Consider the following 22,297-nt stretch of genomic DNA (forward strand, 5'->3'; position numbering starts at 1 on the left):
TCTTCTTCTTTATGAAGAAGAAGACTCGAGAAGAAGACTTACATTTCGCCTGGATACAAACTATTATACAGTACAGTGTATAATAGCTGGGGAGAAACATACGACTTCTGCACTACTTCATAGGGAGGACTATGCTTGGTTAAGTAATTGATTGAGCCAAATGGAGTGCTATGAGTTGTTTAAGCATTTTAAAAAGGGCAAAACATCAGTCGGTGAAGATCCCAGGCCTGGAGGACCTTCCACATCAGCAGACGATGACCATGTCGAAAGAGTTCGTGCTGTGATTCATGCAAGTCGTTGTTTAACTGTCCGAGAAGTTGCTGACAAAGTGGGCATCAGCATAGGATCCTGCCATCAAATTTTGACTGAAAAACTTCAGATGCATTGCGTCAGTGCAAAATTCATGTCGCATTTGTTGACTGACAATCAGAAAGAGAACTGCATTGAAATCAGCCAGGAACTGCTTGCCAATGCAAATGGTAATGAAAACTTTCTTAAGAACATCATAACAGGAGATGACACATGAGTTTATGGCTATGATGCTGAAACCAAGATGCAATCATTGCAGTGAGTGGGGAAAACTCCTTGACCAAAAAACAGCACGGATAAGTCAGTTAAAGATCAAGGTGATGTTGGTTGTGTTTTTAGATTGGAAAGGCATTGTCCATTATGAATTTGTACCACATGGTCAGATGGTTAACAAAGAGTTAGACCAGGAAGTTTTAGCATATTTGACGGATGCTATGCACAGGAAGAGGCCTGAATTGTGGGAAAACCAGACAATGCACCAGCTCAAGGGTCGCTCCTCATCTGCAGTTATATGGCAAAACATCAGACATCTGCTATGCTACATCCATTCTATTCTCTGAACTTAGCCCTAGCAGACTTTTTCCTGTTTCTCAAACTTAAAACCACTTTGAAAGGATGTCATTTCCAAACCATAGAGGGGATTCAGGAAAATGCAATAAGAGAACTGCATGCCATCACAGAAAGTGTGTTCCAGGAAGGATTCCAACAACGAAAAAAATGTTGGGAATGGTGTATAGTCAGTAGAGGGGGACTACTTTGAAGGGGCCGGTACTTAAAACTGTAAAATGAGCAATAACGTCTTTATAGCAAGTTCGATCTTTTTTTTGAATACACCTTGTATATCACTGTCCATCCAATGATTTTTTGGGAGCCAAATGAATTCAGAAACATTAATGTAATTATATGTGGAGACCTAAGGCTTTTTTTTCATTATTAAAACCATTATTTTATTAGTCAAAGGACTGATTGTGAGATATTATATTGCGAGTTTTTATATTGAATGTTTGACGTTTATAATGGCAAAGAATTGATGCCTTCCCCATAAACATGATTCAAGACATACATATCAGAAGTGGAAACAGTGAAAAATCGTCTTCAAATTCCTGATATATATACCCTTAAGGGGGGGGGTGTACAGCAGTGCTTCCAAAACTGTGGGGCACGGAACCCTTGGGGGCCGTGAAATAATGAAAACAAATTTAAAATGTTTTAAGACTAAGTAGATTTTTTTTATTTTAAAAGAAACGTATTTAACTTTTATTATTTATTATTTCTTTTTTATATTTTAATGGAAAAATTCACACATTGGTGTTGGTTCACAAACTTTGCTTCCTGTGTATTTTGGCACTTAATGAATATTAGTAAATATTGCTTATTCATATGTTTCATTTCAAAGCAGTGGTTAATTGTATTTACTTCGAATGCTCTCCAGGGAAGCTCCAAATCTTCCTGTCCCTTTAATCACGCATTCATAATCAGGGACTGTTGATATTGACTTTATATACATATCAAAACTCGTTTTATATTATCACTGTCACCCGAGCTAGTTTTCTGTTACCAATAAGTTTCTCATATACTTCACACATGAAAAAAAGCTTAAACAAGTTCATGTGGGGAGATAGTAACTCGCTTGCAGTGGTAAACAACACGCCCTCCCTAACAGCCACTACTGCAGAGGCAATAAAAACAAGTACTTTTATTATGCCAGTGAATAAGGTATGAGGAGTCTGTGTAATATATTTCTCAACAAATAGTGCAATTAGAGACAACTGGAATAAAAACACTAATTAATGAATCACATGTCCCCTCATACAGAAACTATGCTGTATAGACTGAAACAAAACCATATGTGGCATGGGCAAACACAGTATCTAACTAAAAACAATTGTTAATTAGATGTGTGCGATTTCGATTTCCCAAGGCAGCAATAACATTCAACTGAACGTGTTAAAACTAAGCAATATATATATATAAAGAATGTTATGGCAGTTTCGCATATGGATTCGGTTGAAGAGAGTTAGCATTTCAACTCAATTGTCAGCTATGCTTTTATCTTTCGGTTGCGCGATCTTTTGTTAATACTGCACCAATCATATGCACGTTTTAGTAACCTGCCTTTGTGTCTGTTTTGCGCTAGGCTTAATTACCTTAAAGGGAGAAAAGTCACAAAAGAGAAAAATGTTCCTAGCCCGGGGATTCCCTTATTCAGGTAATATTCACTAATTTCATGTTATCAGTCTGTGGTGTGCCAGTATCGGTAAGTGGTGATATTATTTGATCTATTTTACGTTAAAAAATTTAACCCTGAGATGGATAAGTGGCTAATAAAAAATAAAAAAAAATTCCCATGAACAATCAGAAGAAGCAGAAACAGTCTCTAAAAAAAAAAAAAAAAAAAAAAAAAAAAAAGGGACAGTATTTCATATTTTACCACAACAGCCCACATTGTCTTCAGAACCAAACGGTAAGAGGCAAAAAATGTAATATATGCATTTTTGCAATATTCGCTGTGTATGTTTTGTATTGAATATAAATACAACATATATTATAATAATAAATCTCTCTATTACGATTTTTTTTCGAGGGGGGCCGTGAAATATTTTAATTTTTGCAAAAGGGGCCCTGACATCCAGAAGTTTGGGAAGCACTGGTGTACAGGATATGATCGTACTACATGAAAAATTTACATCATTACTAACTTCCTATCTACAATTTTCCTCCAAATCAGTCTGTTACCTGTCAAGACTCCAATTTATCAGATCAAACTTTCTAAGGCACTTTTTACTGTATCAATCCACTTATATTTTAGTCTTTCTCTGGGTCTTTTTCCTGCCAACCTGGCAGAGAACACTTGTTTTTCTAATCTTTCCTCTTCCATTCTGTTTAAGTGACCATACCACCTGAGATAAGCTCTGCTAATGCATTCGTGGATGCTGAGAGTGGCAAGTTCTTTCCTAATATCCTCGTTTTTAATATGATATTGCCATTGATGCCATCTGTTCACGCCTCTATTCTTTCTCAGGACTCTCATATCTGCGGTCTCTAGTCTTTGGTCACGTGTTTTACTTCTGACCCAGCTCTCAGATCCATAAGTTAAAACTGATTTGAACACTGTCTTGTATACAGCTAATTTAGTTTTCTGACTAATTTCTCTTTTATCCAATATGAATGTATTCAGTTGACTTCCTACCATACCAGCTTTGATTCTGATGTCTATTTCCATATTTAATTTACCATCTTCACTAAAAATCATGCCTAAGTAGCTGAAATGTTTTATTTGTTCTATAGGTTCTCCATTCACAATGCAGTTGATAGTTTCAATGTTTCTGCCTATTTTCATTCTCTTTGTAATGCTGACCTTCATACCATATCTATTACAACAGTTATTCGATTTAGTCAGGGAATCTTGCAGACGTGTAGCGAATTTATTTAGACATCATCTGCATAAAGCAAAGAGCTGAGAATAACATCTCCAATTTTGATATCAGGTTTAATACCACTTTCCTTCATAAAGTGATCCATATAGATAATGAATAACAGAGGGGATACCGTACATCCTTGTCAGACACCAGATTTAACATTAAACCACCTTGCGGTGCTTCCTTCAATTCTAACTGATGACTTACAACTCAGACATATCAAGGTATATAAGTATTATATATAAGTATTGCATGATATAATGTCTCATTGACACCATATAACTGTAGCGTTTTGGATAGCTTCTCTCTTGTCACCTTGTTATATGCGTTTTCCAGATCTACAAAACTTAAATACATATCTTTGTTATATTCCCATGATTTCTCAACTATCTGTTGTAAGGTGAAAATCCGATCCTGATAACCTCTATTTAGCCTTAATCCAGCTTGTTCTTCACCAAGCTTTTCTCCCACAATTCTTCAACCATTTCTCAAGTATACTTGCATAAATCTTACCAGGAACACTCTGTAGAGAAACACCTCTAATTCTCACATTCAGTTTTATTTCTCTTTTTATATATGGGTACTATGAGAGCTCTACTCCAATAATCTGGAATTTATCCTTCTGTCCAGGCCTACTGAACTATGCAGTGCAGACACTGTAAGACTTTTATACCTCTATACTTCAGCATTTCTTGTCAAATATCATCTAGTCTTGCTGCCTTTCACATTTCAGGCTTTTGATAGCTTTTTCTAATTCAAGTATGGATATGTATACCAGACTGCATACCTGGTCAGTGTTTTCTACCACTGTGCTGTCATCACTGCTTGTTTCATTTAGCAATTTTTCGAAGTAATTGCTCCATACTTCAAGGATATATTTTTCTCCGGTTTTCATGTCACCTTTATCATCTCTAATTCCTTTTATAGTACTCTTTCCTCCATTTCTGAGTTTCTTCAACAACCTTCAAAATATCTTGCCACCTTCTTCATATTTATTTTCTATGTTCTGACCAAAGTCCTCCCATGACTTTTGTTTAGCTAGTTTTACAGAGTGTTCAGCTTTCTTACATTTGTCTCTGTATTCTCTAAGAGAACAAGCTGACTTATTTGCGAGAAACTTTCAATATGCTTTCTTCTTTTCCTTTACTGCCTTTTTAACTTCCTGTGTCCACCATGAGGTTCTGATTTTTCTATCCTTGCAGACAACTCACCACATGCTTCTCTGGCTGAATCAATCAATCAATGTTTTCTTCTGGGCTTGCCACTGAAGAAAACATTGCCAAGGTTTGGTTCCTGTTCTCAAACTCTTTCATTTTTTCTTCAAATCATGTTTATGTATTTTAGTCTACAGTTCACATCTGAGAGCTGCTCAACTTTTATTCATTTTAAAACTTTCTTACATGTTATTCTTTTCATTATGAAATTCAATTTTATCCTGCTTAGGACTAAATGGTGATCACTTCCAATTTCAAATCCTGTGTACACTCTGGTGTCCTACACCAGGGAGAAAACATCACTATCAACAATAACATTATTATTATTATTATTTCGGGCGACTCCAGGAGTCCTTAGACTCATCGAGGGAGGCCCTAAACATCATGTCCACACAACTACACAACATTCTCACAGTATCTATCATACATTGTCTTGAACTCGTTCACCGTCATAGCACCCACAACAGACTCTGGCAGCTTATTCCACTCATTTACCACTCTAAAAGTAAAGAACCCAGCTCTAACACCCCTGCTAACCACACTCTTGCCCAGCTTCCATAGGTGTCTCCTAGTTCTCCCACCACCAGTCCTGATCTCAAAAATATCCTCGGAATTAATCCTATAGAATCCCTTTAGCAATTTGAATGTCTCAATCATATCTCTCCTCCTCTGCCTATCAACTAGTTTCTGCAACCCACAAATCTTCAACATAGTCAATGAAACTTTCTTATTCCTTGTCTCTTCTCTCCATGTGAATTTGTGCACATTTTTATGTTGGAACATTGTGTTAGTAATAATCAGTCCATGTCCTGATCAGAAATCCAATAGGTATTTGCCATTATTATTAGCTTTATGTGTGTGTTGAGGCTTAAGTGTTGTGAAGAATTCTTGTTAGAGGTTTAATGGAATATTAACAGCACAGAGAAAGGATTAAAACTAATTTTAATACTTCCAATATTTCGTCTCCGTCACAGAGACATCTTCGGGGATTACAAAAACTTTCTACAAACAGATAGAGGGAACTGCCATGGGTTCCCCCCCCCACACCAATTATTACATGGAAAATTTTGAAAAACGAGCCATTGACTCTTTCCCTCTAAAACCTATCTGGCTAAGATATGTAGATGATGTGTTCTCTATTTGGCCTCATGACCCAGACACATTAGATACCACCTCAATAGTCTACATTCAAGGATCCAGTTTACGATACAAAAGAAAAATAACAATAGTTTACCCTTCCTAGACACCTTAGTAACCGATAAACTAACCTTTCTCTGTATATAGAAAACCTACTCATATAGGCAGATACATTCACAAACTCCCCCCCCCCCCAGCAATATGGCATTATTAAAACTCTGACCAATAGGGCCCACAATCTTTGTTCCAGTAAAACTGCCCTTTCAACCAAACTCAAACAAATACACAACACCTTCCTTTCCAATGGCTATAATGACTACAGAATTAAAAAAATAATCAAGTCTTTCCCCATTCCTCGACCATCTCTTCAGAAGGACTTCAGAAATGCGATTACCATTCCTTACATCTGTGGTACTTTAGAAAAAATAGCCAGATCATTAAAAAAAGTACAACTGCCATACAGCTTTTAAGCCCCACCGTAGACTTGCTACCCTTATCCACTCTACTAAAGACCAGCTCCCTCCTCTTCCAGTACTTGGTGTATATAGAGTATCTTGTTCCTGTAAACTTGCCTACTTTGGACAAACAGGCAGGTCAGCATCCATCCAGTTAGAAGAACACAGTTCTTATATCTGCAAACACGATTATGGTCAATCGGGCCTTGCAAACCATGTTTTGGATACATCCCACATGATCTCCTGGAAAAAAACTACCATGCTCCACCATAGTAAATTCAAAAAAGAAAGACTATTCTTTGAATCTGCATCTGCACTCAGGAATCAACCTAATTTAAACAAATACGGTTGCATTAAACTTCCCAAAATTTGTGAAACTTTAATTATCAGAGATCCCTCTTTACATTCCAGGCCACCTGCAAATGCCAATAGAGGGCGCACCACCTAGATAGAACTTTAGTTTCACTTTGTATTGTATTTGTGTGTGTGTGTTGTTACAAAAAGTTTTTGTAATCCCTGAAGATGTCTCTGTGAAGGAGACGAGATATTGGAAATATTAAAATTAGTTTTAATCCTTTCTCAGTGCTGTTAATATTCCATTAAACCTCTAACATGAATTATTAGCTTTGCTCTTTTCTCCAAATTTTCCCAAAATATTTTTGTATGTCTGACAATCATTTCCTACTCTGCTATTTAGATCCCCGACAAGGGCCAACTTTTCCTTTTTCATTGTGTCAGTTTGCTTTCTCTAAAGCAAAAAATTCCTCCACTTCTACCTTAGAAGAACCTTTTGTGGAAACCATAGGCACAAATGTCTCATTGTCCAGTTCCCCATTCTGATATTTGCCCACATCACTCTACTTGAGACTGCCTGCGTTTCAAGAAGATTAGCCTCGTATTTAGTGTTGAATACTATGGCTACTCATTCTTTTCCTTGATTGTCATTGCCTGAATATAACAACATTTTGCATTTATTGCTCAGAAAGATCTTACCTGTTTTTGTATTTTTTGTTTCAGTCACCCCTATTATGTTGATCAGGTACTTATCCAATTCCTCAGCTAGCTTCACTTCTTTGCCATTCAGGCTTCTTATGTTGATAGTACCAATCTTGAAGTCAGGTGATATTGAGTTGGGGTTGGTTTTAGGATTTGTTACAGTATCTGACTTTTCGCTGTTTGCCCTGGTTCCCTGGAGAAAATGACAGGGTCCTTGTTTAACTGGGTGACGCCCCAGCCGGCATGAAATTCTGTCATGCTGTACCATCATTTTTATTTTGGTTTAAGCCAATAAAGAATACAATTTGGTTTGCTAAATTCCAAATTGCCAGCCCATCCTCGTTTGTTCAGTATCCAGGTAGATACCTTACAGGGTGCACCACAAGAAGGTTATGATTGGACATTAAGTCAGAAGCCCCGATCGGTTCTCTGCATTCCTTTAAAGGCTATGTTTAGGTCTCCTCTCAGTTATATAGTTTTGATCCTTAACACCCCAACCGGCCAGGATGTATATATACATCCAGATAAATCTGGATATGATTCTGTAACACCTATTGAATAACATGGATAAGCAGTGCAAAGTTGGTCTCACTATTTCATCCACCTCGACTAGTAGAGAGGCTAAACAATCTCAATCCATCTTAACTGTCCAAAAGAACCACTACATGAAATAGTATCATTAATAATAAAAAAATAATAATAATACATAAATGGTCTTGTATCACTTCTAAAGTGCAATTTTTCTTTACAGACTGATAAGCACACTAACATACTTCTAACATATTGCTTCAACACTGGTAGTTTTACCATGTTAATATTAGCCATACCATTAAAAAATGATTAAATTGACCAGATCCTGGATTAAATACAGGACTATGATATATTAAGTGACTGTGGTATAGTGCACCCTACTAAGATGTGACTAGTGAGATATTTGTCTGATTAGTGAGCCAACACAAAATTTTTAAAGCTCTAAATATCTTCCTAGTTAAAGGAAGAGCTAGTTGATGTAGTAGATGGTCATCAATCAGTGCAACACCACCTTGTTTATGGGGGGGGGGTCCTTCCTCCCAATCTTCTATCATGTAGTATACGAGTCTCCTCAATGGCATGCTAAACACACTGCCAGGTAATATTTGGCAGTGTCCAGAACTTCCCTCATCTTTGAGGGAAGTTCTTTGGTACAGAAGTTCTGCAGGCTAGTTGCCAGATAGTACACAGGATCAAACCCGATAGTTATGCATTTAGGAAGCTTCCTAATAAGCTCATGTATACTCTCACTGACACTGCCATCTATGTTGTTCAGTCACACATGGAGGAAGGCAGTTTAGTAGTGATAGGTACTGTTGAGGCCATTATGACACAGAGACTGGACTCTCTGTATGCGCATTAGAGTATCTCATGCTCATTTTTTCTCTGCCTAGGTGATACTATAATAAAGAAATCAATATAGTGTCACTGCAGTGAAAAAAAATATAAACCGAAAACAAACTTCCTTCAAAAAATACCCAAAATATTTAAAAAAATCAAAACCTTACAAAAATTTTTTTTTTTTCCACATTTACCAAAACATTTGTGATATAAACACCAACCTAAATAACATAATAACATGCACTATCACCTGCAGACATTCAAACCATATCTGCTTATGGCTAACTCCAAATTATTGTCACAGTCCATCTTAACTGTCCAAATGGCCCACTACATGATTCAATCCAGAACCAGGATGATACTTCAGTTTTGTGCAATCCAATATTCCTTGAAAGAGAATGCCTGATTTTTATGTCCCCTTTTTGAGGCTAAAATTTTCTTGCCTCGTTATGTATCATTCATCTGCTGAAGAAACTTGCAATCCTACCCTAACAGGAATGTCATCTTCCTTGGTGAATTTAATTGTCCAAAACTGATTCTCTAATCTCATTGACCAAGCCAGAAGAGAAGTTGAGATATTTCTTGTAAACAATGGCCTAAAGCAGAAATATATTACCCAACTAGAATTCTCAACAATGCTCTCCACTTACCCACCACCCTGGACTTTGTTTAATTTGTTCTCCTTCCAGGAACACTGTTGGTGACTAGTGCTCTCCATGGTATTTCAGATCACAATGTTGTAAGTTTTTTTCCACTTACTTACAAAGTTTGTGCCTGAAGTATCTTCAGGACTGAGGCAACTCGTGGTAAAGGTGGACCAAGCTCTCATCACTCCTTGTCTTAGCATCTCCCATAATGCAAAGCACATCTCGTTGCAGACATGTATAATGCTATGCATTAAGGGAAGGGCCATTACCCAGACTAGTTTCGACCTTTATTGAGGTCTCTTCAGTGGGAGCCAGACCCAGAGGTGGTGATACTAAGGTGGAAGCAATGGAGAGGTTACAATTACCTATACAAATTGGCAACTCAGAAGGAAATTACATTTACCTATACAAGAGCAAGGTTTTAAGATTATATAAAAATATGAAAAATAACTAACAAAAAAAAAAAACATCTTAGCCCACTAATGCACTATAGTTATATGTATGGCTAGGCAAAAAAGTAAATGTAATTTCAGATCAAGCATTCCCTAGTATTACCACCAACTATTATTCAAGATAGGTGCTACCAAGCTCCTCATTTCTTAACTTGAATGGTTTTACCTAATCTTTTTTTGTGTAGGCTATTTAAAAATAAACTAGTTTAGACTAAAAACTAAAACTATTATTGCAAAAAAACATTTTTTTTTAAGTACCTAGATATAGAATTTTATATCTATGCACATATTTTTCGATGCTAATTTAAGCAAAGCGATCAGAAACAAAAGGATTCTAAGTTTTATGACTTGTATATTAACTAAAGGGATTTAGATGAATTTCATTCATTTACTGCAGCGATACTGTAAAACTATCTGACAAAACATTGTATGCAGTAAAAAGGATGGAACTTAATAGCTTTTAATTCTTGTAGTTTGCCAAATGTATGTATTATTATTACTACTACTATTATTAGCTCAGAATCTCCAAGGAGTAATGAGACATCACAGAAAAAAGGATCTGTCATAAGCCAGTTTGCAGTGAAAGATAAATTAAAGATAAATTAAAATTGTTTCATTTATTCTTCTTAACATCCAATGCATTATGCAACTGAATATCATCTCACAATAGGCTATAAAATTTATTTTTAGTTTCTACAATCCTGCTTCCAGGAAGCTTCGGATTTTCTAGTTAAAGCAAAAAATTTATCTCCCTTCAACCCACTAACTTAACAATCAGCTTAGATATTTAATCTTTATTTACCAATGCCCCACTTAAAGATTCCCTTCATTTGCTTTCACAAGCCCTCCCTCCTGATACAGTCAAATTATTTGACTGCTATTGAATCTGATCATATCATCTGCCAAAACTAACTTTACAAAGAGAAGGTTTATTGTACTCAATGGGAAACCCACTTTCTCTGCATTTGCAAACACTTAAAATTTGGAACATTTAGAAGAAATTCGCTTCTACACTTTTCTTTTGCTATGCTATGTAGGCAATATCTTTGGCACTGGGTACCATCAGAAGATATCTCAATAACCTCTCTAGCAAAAGTAATATAACTCCGCCCCCACCCAGATAAATTTCACAATGGAAATAGAAAAGGACAATAAACTGACATTTTGAGGTATCTTACCATTCTGCTCTCTGTTTGGTGAATTAACTACCACCATCTACCTTCACTAGTCACTACATATAACAGCAGCAGTCTCCTTAGCACCCTTCCAGAAAAACTGGAATCTTAAAAACTACTACACTGCAATCATATATGCTTTAACACACAGAACCTCAAGCTTTCTCACAATGGATTATACAGTGTGCTTCCAACAACCCAGAAATAGTATGCAGAGTTCCAATTCCATGTATTTCAGTTATTTCTGAACCAATTTCAAGATTCTTCAAGAAATACAATCTAATGCCTAAATTTCCAATCAATAAGCTCTCCTCATGGTTTCCTTCTAAAAGATAAACGATCTCCTCTTTCCTCACTCGGAAGCTACCAAGTTCCCTGTAAATGTCACCTCACTATGATAAACTGGCACTCTGCAGAGAATGGATCACAAGAACAATAATCTTACATCATTAATAACAATCTGAAAAATCTGGCCTAGCACACCAACCACAGAATCTTGTAGTCTAGAAGGTGCTTACTCCACTGATGGCACTGCAATTTTAATGTTTTTAAGTAGAGTACATCTTTAACTACATCTCACCCATATCACATTCTTTATGCCATCACTTTTTTTTTATTTATTTATTTATATTTTTTTTTAAAATAAGATGGTTAATGTTCAGCTCTGTACTTACTAGACTGTCTGCCACTGAAAACCTATTATTTTCATGTTGAAATATTTGGTAATGAAAGTTTTTGAATGGGTAACAAGAGTTATTATGAGATCAAAAGAATGGCAGAGGATCGGATATTCTGGAGTATTATGATTGCTGAGCTCCAAACTGGAGAAGCTGCTAAAGAAGAAATTTTTTTTTACTTCAGCATTTGTATTTTAATTATTTCATTTATTCTTGTGTCTATGTGTACTGCTCTCATTAAAAAAAGGTAACACCTAATAACCTATCATATTACTGAGTATGGTAAAAACTGTTGAAACAAAAATAACCACCCAAACTGCAACAGGAGTAGGAATAAAGTTGCCTGCAACACATTAAATGGGAATGTGGAATTAGAAACAATTAGTCCAAGGCTTGGGAAATAATATTAACCATTAAGTTATGGCTTTTAGATGTATTTTGCAACAGTACTTGTCTTGCAAAAATTGTACTTGTCTAAAAGTACAATTTTTGCAGCATGTATTAGATTAGATACACTGTTCATCTATCAATTCAGTACATATAATCAGATCTGAGTGTACAATATTGCTGAAACTCTGGTGTTTGAGTGTTTTACTCAAATATACAGCAACTATACAGAGAGAGAAAATGGTTTGAATGATAAAAAAAAAATGAGGAATTATTTGTAGGAAGTGAGATTGCTAGGTTGCGCGCAGTGATACAAAATGCACAGCGGCAATAAAAGCAGCTGCAAAACTCTTTCCAGAGTGATTCGGCTAATGTAAATAAAAAGTGTAAGAGTGGGAAAGTTTCTGAAATGAAGGAAAGAGTGTTGTATGGTGACTCGTTATTGGGAGGAGTGATAGATGGGAGTGTAACTAAATCGTACTTACCGGGTGCAAAATTTAAGGATGTAAGTGAGAGTATTAGAGTGCAAAAACAGAGGGTGAAAGAACTGATAGTTGTGGCGGGTACGAATGAATTGAAAGGAGATAAATTCTTTATGAGAGAGGACTTGAAAGTATTGTTAAAGGTAGCGAAAGAAAAGAGTGACAGAGTTAGAATGGCGAGTCTGTTGCTGCAGTATGACAGAGAGGAGTTTAGAAGGAGGGCCATAATCGCAAATGACATTATGCGCAGGTTATGCAGACGGTGTGGTGTGGAATTCGTGGACATGTGGAATGAGTATGATGGGCGAAAGGATTTATACAAGATGGATGGCCTGCATTTAAAATGGACTTGGTGTGTGGAGACTGGAAAAAGTGTTGCTAAATGAAGTGAAAATGGATGTGCAGAACCAGGGAAACTAGAACTACCAAGGAGGGGGGGGGGATAAGTGGACATCAGTGAGACAGTTGAGTGTAAGAATGTGTATAATGTACCCGAGCCAGCACTAAGGACAAAAAATGGGAATGGGACATTTAGAATAACGCATCAAGATAGGGTTGGGACAAAGGGATCACTGCATTTCGTGTATCCTAATGCCAGGAGTATTAGGAACAAGAAGGAAGAATTTTTGGCCTTGATTGGCTCTTCCTGGCCACAGGTTATTGGCATTAGTGAAACATGGCTGACGGAAGATGATATAGTTAGTGGGATAGAATGTGTAGGTTATAGTGTGTTTAGGAGGGACAGAGAGAATAAAATGGGGGAAGGGGTGTTATTGATAATAGCTGATGAACTGCAGCCAAGGAGAATTGAAGTTGTATCGCAGGATAGTGAAAGGAGCTTATTTGAGGCTATCTGGTGTGAGATTGAGACTGGCAGAATAAAATATACAGTTGGGTGCTGCTATAGACCAGGTGATGGAATAGATGGTGGAGATAGTATGCATAAACAAATTGATGAAATGAGTGGAAGGAGGGTAATTATTATTATGGAGGATTTCAACTATGGTAACATTGATTGGAAGGAGGAGAGGACACATGAGGAAGGAAATGGATTTTATTCAATTATTAAGGGATAACTATTTGAGACAGCATGTAATTGAAAATACTAAGGGTGTGAGAGTGCTTAACCTGGTAATAGCATCTCAGAATTTGACTGTAATGAATATGACCATATTGCCAGCTATTGGTGAGAGTGATCATAAGGTCTTGACCTGGGAGGTGGCTAAAGGTGTGGAATTTTCGATTAAGACATGGTATATGTGGAATTACCGTGCTGGCAATTATGACAAGCGTAGGAGATTGCTTGGATCAGTGCCATTGCATGTACAACTGCAAAGGCTGGACGTCGATAGAGCATGGGAAGTGATCAAGGAGCATTTATAGGAGGTTATGGCTGATTGTATACCTAGGGTCCGAATAGTAAAACAAGTAGGGGTTAAATGGATGAATAACACCATTAAGCTTGAGCTGCAAAAAAAGAAACAACTGTGGAGGGAATTTAAAGAAAGAGGTGACCTGCAGGCACACGAACGGTATAAAGTGCAGGCCAGAAGGGTAACGAGTGTGGTAAAAAAAGCAAAAGCGGATTATGATAGGAAACTAGCTATGCAAGCTAAAGAGAATCCCAAACAGTTCTTTCAATATGCTGCAAACAAGAAAAAAACTGTACATGGCAAAATGATTTTAAGGAATGACGATGGTAAGGAGGTCACTGAATCTGTCGATATAGTAGAGTTACTGAGCGTGCACTTTGCGAAAGTATATCATCCAGGTGGTGACATTGAAAAAATGAAGGAACCATTAGTTTATACGGGAATTGTGATGAATGAAGTGGAGGTGAATAGTCTATTACAGAACCTTAATGTGAATACATCTGTGGGATTGGATGGTATACCGGCACTGGTCTTGCGTGAAGTGGCTAAGGAATTATCAGTGCCCTTGACCATGTTGTTTAATCTAAGTCTCAGGTCTTTAGTCCCGAAGGTGTGGAAAGAGGGGAAAATTGTTTCACTGCATAAAGGAGGATCCAAGACTACGGTTGCAAATTACCGACCGATCAGCATATCAGGAGTCGTTGTCAAGGTCTTGGAGAAAGTAGTCAAGGGAAAAATACAGGAATGGATTGATGAAAATGAGATACTGTACAGGGGGCAGCATGGCTTTGTGAAGGGTAGATCATGCCTAAGTAACTTGCTCAAGTTTTATAACAAGGTGACGGCTGAACTGGATAAGGGTAATGGGTTTACAGTGATACTGCTGGACCTGGCAAAGGCGGTTGACAGGATACCACATGGAATTTTAATCCGTAAACTACAACATATGGGAATGGATATAGGGTTGGTGAGATGGATAGGTGGGTGGTTGATGGAGAGATATGAAAGAGTAGTTTATTCAGGAGTAGAGTCCAAAAGACGGCTTGTGACTAGTGGTGTGCCACAGGGCTCTGTTCTTGGACCACTGCTGTTTAATCTGTTCATTAACACGTTCGCTGCCACGCTACTTCGGCATGGTCTGTTCCCCTACGCCGAGCAATTTCACTTCTTCAAGGTCAGTACGACAATCTCGTTACCGGAGGTAAGCGTCCTACGAGTATACTCGTAGTTGGCTTGTACAGAGCATATACGGTCTATGAGAATACACAGTTTTGATGCTAGCCCCACAAACCAAGCATTTTCACTTCTTCAAGGTCACTACAATAATCTCGTTCCCGGCGGTAAGAGTCATACGAGTATACTCGTAGCTGGCTTGTGAAGCAGGTTTACCCACTACGAGTATACTCGTAGTTGGCAGCGAACGTGTTAACGATATAGGGAAGGATCTAAGTGGAACACTTCATTTGTTCGCGGATGATGCAAAGTTGGGGAGGGCGATAGTGAATGCAGAAGATGTCAAAATCTTGCAGGATGACTTGGATAGATTGGAGTTCTGGGCTAAGGAGAATGGATGTCAATTTAATGTGACAAAATCTAAGGTTATGCATTTTGGGGTGAAAAGATTAGCAGCAGTATACCACATTGGTGGAACTGTACTCCAGGAGACTGATGAGGCCAGGGACTTGGGAGTGTTGGTGGATAGGGAGATGAAGTTTAGGGGGCACATTGCAAAAGTAGCTAAATCAGCTCATCAACTCACTTGGTTGTTGAAAAATACCTTGAGGAGCAGAGACAAGCAAGTTATTGTACCTCTGTACCAAGCCTTGATAAGACCTCATCTCGACTACTGTGCCCAGATTTGGTCACCTCAGTTCCTTCTTGATGGGGAGGAGGTGGAGAAGATCCAGAGGCTAGTGACTAAGATGATAGCAGGTCTATGGAATGAACCATATGAGAACAGGTTGAAGATTTGTGGGTTGCAGAAACTAGTTGATAGGCAGAAAAGGGGAGATATGATTGAGACATTCAAATTGCTAAAGGGTTTCTACAGGATTAATTCAGAGGATATTTTTGAGATCAGGACTGGTGGTGGAAGAACTAGGGGACACCTATGGAAACTGGGCAAGAGTGTGGTTAGCAAGGGTGTTAGAGCTGGGTTCTTTACTTTTAGAGTGGTAAATGAGTGGAATAAGCTGCCAGAGTCTGTTGTGGGTGCTATGACGGTGAGCGAGTTCAAGGCAAGGTATGATAGATACTGTGAGAATGTTGTGTAGTTGTGCGGACATGATGTTTAGGGCCTCCCTCGATGAGTCTAAGGACTCCCTGGAGTCGCCCGAAATAATAATAATACTGTGGTATTTCAATTTTGGTTTAAACCAGATCAAATCAGCCACAAGATTCACATTATATGCAATATTTCAAACCTCTAAATGTGTTTAAGTAAATAAATGAAGTTCCACATTAAGTGATGAATATAATCACTTAATGATTATGATTAATGGTTTTGCACACACAAAAAGCATTTGCTGATTTAGTTGCCAGAACCTTTAGTTATGCTTTCTTCCTTTCTGGGACTACCTATTTAAAATTTCCCAAGTCCACTATAAAGTTTGGAATTCTCTATCCTTGTAAATAAACTCATTACATGCCTCCTTGGATGAATCAATCATTCTTCAGACTTTGTCATAAAGATTCCAAGATTTAGTTCTTGTCTTCAAACCATTTCAATTTTTCTTCAATAATATTTGTATATTTCCATCTTTATTGAAATAAAGTTTTTCAATTTTGTATTCATTTTTATCCTGCTCAAAACTGAACAATATCACTTCCAATTTCAAATCCCCTGTACAGTATTCTGAACCTGTGTGAAGACAAAACTATCAACTACACAATAGTCTATAAGACTTATTTCTTGCATCTTCTCTCACTGTGAATTTGTACTCATTTTCATTCAAACAGGTGTTAGAGACGACTAGCATGTCCTGAACAGAAATCCAGAAAATATTATTATTAGCTCTATCCTTTTCTACGAATTCTCAAAACATTTCTATGTCTGAGATTCATTACCTATTCTGCTGTTTTAACCTCCAACAAGAACAGGCTTTTTTCTTTTATTAGAATTCCCCCCTCACCAATTTTTGCTGTCTAAATTCCCCATTCTGAAATTCATTCATATTACTCTGCTTGAGACTGCCTACCTGCCTGCTCAAGACTATCTTTGCATTTAATGTTGAATGCTATAGCTACACTTTAAATTCATTAAATAACTGTTTTAGCTGTTAAAGCGTTCTTTGTCACAGTAACTCCAATTATAGCGACATGGCAGTTCTCTAGCTCTTCAACAAGATCTGCTTTTCCATGATACTTCTTACTAGTCATGCCTATCTTCAATTCTACTGATAATGAGTTAGTTCCAGTAGCCTAGCTTTCAGTGTTTGCACCAGTCCCTGAAATAAACTATTTGAACCTGTTTCTCCAGGCAATGTCCCAAATAGCATGGCATTTCTCCATGTTGTGCCAATATTCTGCTTTTGGTTAAAGCAAATACAGAATACAATTTGATCATCTAAATCCTAAATTGCAAGCCATTCCTTGTTTGTTCAGTGTCCATGCAGATATCTACTAATAGGGAACACCACATGAGAGGTGAGGATTAGACATTAGGTCAGAAGCCCAGCCTATTCTACCCATTCCCTGAAGGCTACATGGAGATCTCCTTTGACCTTTAAGCAATCTTGGTTTATTGCTGTAAACATTCATTACATGATACCTCCATGGAGACCAAAGATTCATTGTGGGAAGCTACACTACAATACATACGACTGTCTACTTTATAATATATAAAGTTATATAATAAATTTGTATATCATAAAGTTTTTTATATATCATATAATCTATTTTCTGCAGTCACAATATTCTAATAGTGAAGTCATCCTTCTTGGGAACTTCAAAACTCACAACTCAAATTGGCTTCCCATCTCCAGTATGACTTACCAAATAAGTATGGATGCCGAGGTATTTTCCATTAGTAACAAACTATCACAAATCATCAATCTCCATACCAGAATACCTGATAATCTCCTCCAATCTGCCAGCACACTTCATCTCTTCTTAACAAGCTCTCCTCCAAATAAACAGTAGATGTCAGTTCTTCTCATGGTAACTTGAACCACAACCTTGTTAAAGTCGACTTTGCTAACAACCTTTACTCAACAGTTCTGTCTCATATCCTTTGGCACTAAGGATGCCAAATGGGATAATCTTGATTTATACTTCTCTTTCCTGCTCTCAATCCAAATACTTGCCTAGACCGAATAACAGAAACCATGCTCACAGGAATAAGCCTTCATTCCTCATATCACCCAAAATTCCCATCATCCAAGCCTTGGTTCTCAAAAAAAAAAAAAGTGCCAATGCAATACAAGAGTGAAATACACAAGTGACTTAAGATCAAAACTCCAGCTGCTCCACCTACGTTCCAACTAGTAGAAGCTGCAAAAGAACTATCAACAAATCTAAATCGGATGTCAAAAGAGCCAAATGTTGCAAATTTCACCTCCTGTTCAAATAGCACTCATGCCTTCTGGTCCCTTGCCAATCATTAGGTGCAACTTTTATCCACCGATGTTTCCTCTGCTCTCACATACAGATGGTACCATAGGCACCTCATCCAAAGACAAAAGCCAACTTATTGGCATCACTCTTCTAATAGATGCTAGCTGAATAGGATAGACAGAAAAGGCAATACTCTGGGGGCACAAATTTTTAATACAAATACAGTAGGCAGGATAACATTGCAGTCAGATGTCTTGTTTGTGTTCAGGTTAAGAATTCTTTGGATTTCTCTCAGGTGGAAGACTATGGGCAACATGAAGTGAGTGGTTTTCGGTTAGGTGCACTGCCTTTGTAATCACTGCAGGAATTCAAATTGAAACAGGCCCACATCCAGCCCATTCCAAAGAAAGGGGATAAAAGTCTGCCAATAGACTACTGTGTAATTGTTCTCACTTCTGTTCTCTCTAAAACTATGGAGAAAGTCATCAACAGCCCAACTACTGCACCACCTGGAGACCCACTAACTAATCAGTGACAAGCAATGTGAAGGCCATCACTCTCGATCCACAGCCATCTTCTAGCTTTCACCAACCACATCTGGACTCGAGCGATTGAAAAATTCAGATAAACTCACATAGACAATCTTGACATCTCAAAAGCATTTGATGGTTTGGCACAGGGATCCCATTAAAATGCTTCTATGGTCTGTCTTCCAGCCTCTCTAATGAATCACCAACATTCTCACTGGTTGCTCACCATGAGGTCATAGATGATTTCCTCTAATAGGATTTCCCCACCAAGGGCTCATTAGCATCCATTTATTGTCTGGCTTGAACCTCACCAAACCAACTTCTCTGCCTCCTTCCCCAAAAAATACAACCTTCAGCAGTTTAAAAAAAAAAAAAAAAAAGAACAGATTCTTCATGTGTAGGTCAGACAAAAAAATAAACAAAAAAAGTAGCACCAACACCCACACACAAAGTATATATATTACATGACCTATTGACAGTTACGTTCAGATAATATACTCAAATGCTTTACAAAGAAGAGGGAAACAAAATCATAAAATAGGAACTGGAACACTGAGATTGTGAGTAAATGTTTGAAGGTAGTATCATATATTTAATTTGAAAAAATCAAATTTTCACAACACAATTTCATGTGTACAAAATTGTGAAAGAAAGAAAGAAAGAAGAGAAGCAGTACAGAAAGCAGATGTAACTATTTGCTAAAAAATTTGAATTTTTTTTTAAAACACAACAAGATATAAAATAAAAACACACTTCTTCTTTCTCTAAGTGTGTTCCTTGATTTATGGAAACCAATGTGTTTTTATTTTATTTTATTATAAAATAAAAACACTGGTTTCATAAATCAAGAAACACATACTAAGAAATCACCATGACTCAAAAACTATATGATATGAGATGTGAAAGAAACACCTGCAAAAATTGTAAATAAATAGTTTAATAAATAATTCAATAACAAATAGGTACATGAAAACAATAAACAGAAACAAGTTGTTATTATTATTATTAATAATAACTTTAATAATAACGTGATGCCTCTAAAGAAATTCAAAGACTCATCGAGGGAGGGCACATACTCTACAACTCTCCATCTCTACCACTTAATTCACAAAATACAGCAAACCGCCACTACCATCACTGCTCACTACCACCACTAGTATTTTTTGTCTGTAAATTGCACGTGTACTCGAGGCTAATTTTGAATGTGGGATGAAAAACCTGAGTTTCTGGTGGTGGGGGGAACCTACTACCCCCACATAAAGATTCTTCTCGTCATGATGTGAATCGAACTTAGGCCTTTTCCAGTCGAAGCATGCAACATACAATCATTCTTCCAATTGCACTACGGAGCAGCTATAAGTGCCTTAATAACAAATGTTGTCACCTCTCAGAGTTCACAACAATGTTTCACACTGTCCATAATGATATCCAGGAGATCAGTTGATAATAACCATTGCACCTGAAAACTCTCCTAAGTCCAAAATCCTTCAAGATTTTGGGGAGTTGAGAGCAGCAATACATCTACCTAAAGCATCTCAGCAATAGAATTAAGGTCAGGAGACCTGGATGGCCAGTCCCTAAATACGATAGCCGCTTCTTGAAGATATTGGTTCACAAGCTTTGCTTGATAAGGACAATGCATCATGTTGTAAGGTAAGAATCTCCTCTATTGTGCCCACATACAGATGAACATGGGGTCCAAGATTTTGTCTCTATAACTTGTACAAGATTGTACTTGTGTAACAGTTCCTACACATTTGGTATTTTTTTAATAATGTATTGATTCATAATCAAGGCTTGTTTATTTAAATTTGTATGTTCATCCAAACCCAGATGAATCCACCAGTTTACATGGCGAAAATAGTAGGCAACTAGTAGTATTAAATCTTCATGACCAATAAATCCAGTGTTAGTTGTTTTTATTAACTTAGTTTTGTAGTCTAAAATAACATACTTATCATAATAACATTCATATTGATATATAATCAAAATGGTTATAAAAATTTGTCATCAAATTTCTGATATGTACTCTTGGTGGTGGGATGTGCATGATATTAGGATAAGTACATGAAAAGTTTACGTCACTACTAATTTCCTACTGACAATTTTCCTCTACGTTAATTTGTTATCAGTCACGATTCCAATATTATCAGATCTTGTATTTTGTCTAATCTTTAAAAAAAGGTACCTGTGGCATAACTATAAACAATGCTTTAATGAAAGTACAGATATTCTACAGATTTGGGCGATTTCATGTATTCAATGTAGTATTGCTATTCATTAATTCTTTTCTCCTCCTGCAGAATGACCTGTCTACCCAAAGTATGTCAATTGCATGCACAAGGGATCTGGTAAACACTAACTAAAAATAATGGTGACAGTTTGTTTTTTGTAAATGGTAACAGATGAGAAATTTTGATAATAAGAAAATATGTGAAAATAAGGTGGTTTTCTTCAAAATTCTACCAATAGGTTAAGAGATACCAGAAATATAAGGGATTGGAACCCTGTGGTCTGTTGAAGAATCCTTATGCACTGGAACATAGGAGTCAATTATCTACTGGATTTGATTAAGGTTATAACCATTCAATTCCATTAAAGTTTTGATAGTGAATTCTTGCAAGCTTGAGGGAGAGGAGCACACATCATACACTATTAAGAAATGTGATGAATGTATCTGCCAGTAAAAAAGATAGGTTTCTGATAAACACTGGTTAGCCAAGTATCAGAGACTGTACAATTAGTCGCACAGCCCTCTTGTACATTGCTAAGTTATTTCTGAGAAATGAAGACAATTTTAGAAACGATTCTAGAAAGTTATTGTTTGGGAAATTAAAAAAAGGAACTAATAATCACAGTACACAAAAAAATATGGAAATGATAACAATGAAAGAAAATAAAAATTTATTTGGAATATATAGCAGAAAACCAAAACACGAAATTTGCATATGATCAAGTACTAGACATATGACAGTTATCTTTGCAATACAGAGAAAAATTAATTGTATAAAATTTGTAAACATATAACATCGATATATCAAACAATTTCATTCAGCAGAGAAACTCTGACAAAAGAATACGAATTAATAAATAAATTTTCTATCCAGATAAACTAATTA

General features: G+C 36.9%; 1 protein-coding gene across 2 annotated transcripts in view; it reads right to left on the reverse strand.

The window, feature by feature from the left end:
* yrt (erythrocyte membrane protein band 4.1-like yurt) overlaps nucleotides 1-22,297 on the reverse strand; it is a 226,205-nt gene that overhangs the window by 202,653 nt on the left and 1,255 nt on the right. The window lies entirely within an intron of this gene.

This window comes from Typopeltis vanoorti, chromosome 13 (genome assembly GCF_054136105.1).
Source record: "Typopeltis vanoorti isolate ZY-2024b chromosome 13, IOZ_Tvanoo_1.0, whole genome shotgun sequence".
NCBI lineage: Eukaryota > Metazoa > Arthropoda > Arachnida > Uropygi > Thelyphonidae > Typopeltis > Typopeltis vanoorti.